Genomic DNA, 5,217 nt, shown 5'->3' on the forward strand with positions numbered 1-5,217 from the left:
CTCAGTTTGCAGAGTGGAGCCAAGACCTGCAATGACTTTGTTAACTGCTTCAGTGTGTTCATCTGAAGATCTTCGGAAGTCAGTCATGAACTTTATTACGGCATCATGTAATTTTTCGACTTTTTCGGTCATGTTCGCAATGGTTTTCTCTGACGCTTGAATTGCCTTTGTAGATTTACAAGGACTTTTGCATTCTCCTTTGTGAGATTCTTAACCATTGTTCTGTGAGACTTCAGCATGAACTCATAGCTGGATGAAGTTACAGATGACTCCAAAATTGAATGTAACTTAGTTTTGAGCTGTTTAAACTGCCCTTGAGTCATCGGGGCTTCGTCATCATCACTGGACTGATGAATGGTAAAGGAACTGAAAGTAAAATCCTGAAGAGCTTCCTGATCATCACCAAAAATTATGTCGTGATCGTCATCTCCAAAAGGTGAATTTGTAGATGTGCTTGGACCCAGAGTAACACCGAAATTGTATTGTGCCCCCGTATCAGATACGTTGACAGTAACTTTAGGTGTATTATTAGTGGTTATTGAGGTAATGGTTGAATTTGTAAAGAATGGGGTGGAGAGTGGAATAGAAATATGTGGAAAAGAAACACCCACATAAATCTTTAGTGGAAGAGGTGCAATGGTGATAGGTATTGAAGTGGTGATGGGAGTGGAAGTGGTGATCAGAGAGGATGGAGGAGTATTCATCTGAAAGAAGTCATAGAAAGGGGCAGAAGAAGTAGGTGGAGTGGATACCTTCGGAATAGGTGTAGAGGTAGGAGGTTCCAAAGTGGCTGCGATATCGTCAACTTCATTCTGAACTTGATCACCCTCACGAATGTCGGAGTGTGTCCGGGATTCCGAAGCCTCCTGAACAACTGGAGATGGTGACCTCGGTTTCCGAGCGGGCTTCTTAATCTTCTTCTTTGGAGTCTTGACAACCTCAGAAGGACCAACTTTTCCCTTTCGCTTTACACCCCTCTTCGGTTTGTTTGCCTCTTCAATGGCCTTTTGCAAGTCGTCTGACATAGGGCGAGCACCAGAAACAGGCTGCTTGCGATACGCATTCACTATCACATTGTCAAAAGGCACCTTCGCAAGCATCACCTCCGGAATTGATCCCACAAAAGTGAACTTAGTTGGGTCAAACATGACAAATGTCGACGTCTGAAGGATCGGTATAGTAGCAACAATAGAATCATCTGAAATAGGAACTTTGAAGTGAACTAGGGCATGTTTTACAACGACTGACCAGAAACAAGCGCATCAGATCTCAATGTTGCGAGTAGAAGATGAAGTACTCTGAATGAGTTGAGTCTAGAGGATAGAACCAAAGTCCATATTTATCCCATAGTAGAGACCATAGATAATGGTGCAGAAGAGCTTACTTGCACTGTCTGAACCTGCTACACGTTCCGAAAAGCTTTTAAACAGCAACATGAATAGTCTGGTCCATATTGGAGGAAGATTGGGCTTCCTGAATTTGGACAGTAGCGAGATATCCCCAATATAACCCATTTGATAAAAACATGTTGATGAGATCGGTGGATGAAATCAAGTCAGGGTCCATAAGGCCTTCAGATGAATCAAGCCCTAATATTCTACAAAAACGGGCTTTGTTGATAGAGGTCCTGTTAGTAGCAACCTCGAAAGTGATGATTCCATCAGCCTGAATGTATGTTGCAGATGAGTACGCCTTGGAAATATGAACCAAAGGAATCGATTATGCCATTGTCAAATCTTGTGCAAGTGGAGAATACCTCAGACATTCAATCATTGGCTTCATTGGGTCATTGTGTCGAGATGAGTCAAGATCAAGGATGAGATTTTGACCAGGCTTCAAGTTCAGCATAATGAGGGATATTGATTGATCAGCAAACGATGTTGTTTCAGTAGATCTGGCCATTGTAGCAGCAAAGAAGACAATGAATAGTGGAGAGAGAAAAGGGTTTTTTCTTTGTGACGTTTGAATACTTTGTGAGTGGTAAGAGAAAAAAAATCGTCGAAACCCTTATATACGTAATGATAGGTGAGAGAAAATCACGCCTTGACGTTTCTATATCCCAATAAATCAGGCTTGAAAGACGTGGCAGTTGTATACGTCAGGCGGCGTTGTAACTGACACGCGAGATGTCAGGGATTCGAATTATACGCCCCTTATTTGAATCCTTATCCCTAAGAAACCACCTTTTCAGTTTTGACGTTTCGGAATAAGATATCACGTCACCATAACCTGTTCTCTGAATAATAGTAATCCAGATGAATTAGAACCAGATTTGAAAAATCATAAAGATTTTTGTGCAAGAGTGTGCCAAAGAAAAAGAAATAAAGCAAAATAAATTTATGGGATTTTGTGATGTCAAATAAAAATGACATGAAATTTAGATGGATCTCGGGCACCGATCTCTTCCTTCTAATTCAAGAGAGACTCGAAAGTGCTTGTGTGGCTTCCCGTTGAATTATGATCATCTATTTATTAAGAAATAGTGAAAGGCTTCTTTTAAGTAGGCTATACCGGTGGCTTAAGCTTCAATCAAATTCCAAAACTCAACATAAGTTCGAAAATCGGAGTGAATTACTTGTTTGACCAGTGTAACCATAAGAACAAGTATGCTTTGGTAATTATTTAAGTGGCTGGATATAAAGGAAATCTCAAAAAAAAAATCTGGATCTTTTGGGAAGAAACGTCTTAGGTCGAGAACATTTCATTAAGATCATATAAAAATAAAAATGAGATTTCATACAATAATGGTACAAACCAAAAAGGTTTTAGTCGTTAATTCCTTGGTGAAAACTTCTAGAAAGTTTTATTGATCACTGTCAATTCAAAAATGTGTTTCGGATTTTGGGTTTCACTCAAATCTTAGTAATAACGATTTTAAGATCATCAACACAGAAGTTGTATAACCATAAACCTTAGTGGTAAATGCTGAGAGTCTCAAGGGTTACATTTGATGAATGTAAAGTTGATGGAGAAAGAGGAGGTTGGTTCCGAAGGAGAAAGTGTACCTCTGTTATAAATTAGTGACAAAAGCAGTCAACTCTTAACTCAGAGTGAGAAGAGTAAGGTAGCTTACTGACTTATGTGAATTGTTAGCCTGATTGGGAAGAAACAATCGGAATGAAAGTTTCATTAAGGCTTCAAACATGGAGTCTCAGAGGCTTAGGACAACATGCAACATCATGCTTCTAGGGACACTTAGCTAGCACATAGATTCAGAATTATACCTGCCCCATCATTCTGAATCGTGGTAACAAGAAATTGTACCTAAATCATGAACGTATTTTGAAATTAACACACAAATAAAGAAAAATATTTTTGTAATTTTTGGATTTTATGAAAAGGATAAAACATAAATAAAGAAAATATTTTTGTGATTTTCAAATTTTTTCTGAAAAAAAATAGAAGAAAAACAGAAAATAAAAAAAAATATATTAAAGAAAACAAATTCAGAAGCATAAATGAACAATGACTTCCGAAGCGTTCCGAAGCACGGAATCAATCGGAAGACAGTAAATGTACAAAGTATACAGAAACATTCTGAAACCCTGATAAACAGTAAAATCCGAAGCATTCCGAAGCTCAGAGCGTGAACAGTAAGTTCTGAAGCATTCCGAAGCTCGGAACGTGAACAGTGAATTCTGATTACGAAAGGGATTTTGGAACTGATTCAGCTTCTATCATTCTGAGAACTTGTAAAATACGATTGGACGTAGATTCAGGTAAGGCCTTTGTGAATATATCAACAAATTGATCATAGGATCTAACAAAGTGTACTTCAACATTTCCATCCTCTACGTGATCCTTTATAAAATGATATCACAGTGCCATATGTTTCGTCTTTGGGTGTTACACTGGATTATGGAAAATTCTAATTCCACTTTCTGAATCACAATACAATGGAATCCTTTTCATGTTGATCCCATAGTCCCTTAGCTTATTCTGAATCCATATATATTGAGAAGTGCATGATGCAGTTGCAATGTATTCGGCTTCAGCGGTAGATAGGGAGACACAAATCTGCTTCTTGGATTGCCAACTGACTAGTTTGCCATCCAAAAACTGACGTCCCCCAGAAGTGCTTTTGCAATTGAGACCACATCCACCAAGATCAGCATAGTCATATGCTTGCACAAAGAAACCGGAGTTAGAAGGATACCAGATTCCGAGAGAGGTGGTTCTTTTGAGGTATCAGAATATATTTTTCACAGCAATCATATGAGTTTCTCATGGATTTGCCTGAAACCTAGCATAATAACAAACAACATACATTATATCTGGACGACTCGATGTTAGATACATTAAAGACCCAATCATTTGTCGATATAGAGTAATATCTGTCGTCGGCTTGTCCAAGGGTGGAGAAAGCTTCATTCCGAATGCCATTGGAACCTTTAACTTTGAATCACCCACCATACCAAACTTCGCTAGTAAGGTCTTCGTGTAGGCTTCTTGGTTGATGAATATACCCTCTGAACTCTGTCTAATGTTTAAACCAAGGAAAAAGTTAATAGGACCCATTAAGCTCATTTCAAATTTAGTTATCATCAGTTTTCGGAATTCAGTTTTAATTGAGGATTAGTGGATCAGAAAATGATGTCATCAACGTAAATATGAACGATCATTAAGTGGTCACCATCTTTCTTACGAAAAAAGGTTGGGTCAACCGAACCTTGTTTAAATTTTGATTGTTTCAGAAAACGAGTAAGGGTTTCATACCATGTCGTTGGAGCTTATTTCAAACCATACACAACCTTATCCAATATATAACAATTATTTGGATACTTTTCATTTACGAAGCCTGGTGGTTGTTCAACATAGACCGTTTCCTCTAATTCACCATTCAAAAATGCACACTTCACATCCATTTGAAAAACTTCAAGATTTTTGTGAGCTGCATATGAAAGAAAGATCCGAACGGATTCAATTCTTGCATCTGGTGCGAACTTTTCCTCGTAGTCTATACCTTCCTCTTGGTAGTATCCTTTCACAACCAATCGTGCCTTGTTGCGAATCACATTGCCTTCCTTATCCATTTTGTTGTGAAACATCCATTTCATTCTGACGACTGAAGCATCCTTCGGAGTGGGAACAAGTCTCCAAACCTTGTTTCTCTCAAATTCATTGAGTTCTTCCTGTATATCTTGAACCCAATCAGCATGATCAAGAGCAATCTTTACAGTTTTAGGCTCAATTTTAGAAATGAACGAATTAAACATG

The sequence above is a fragment of the Lactuca virosa genome, chromosome 4 (assembly GCF_052849685.1).
Source record: "Lactuca virosa cultivar CGN04683 chromosome 4, Lactuca_virosa_CGN04683_v6, whole genome shotgun sequence".
Taxonomy (NCBI): Eukaryota; Viridiplantae; Streptophyta; class Magnoliopsida; order Asterales; family Asteraceae; genus Lactuca; species Lactuca virosa.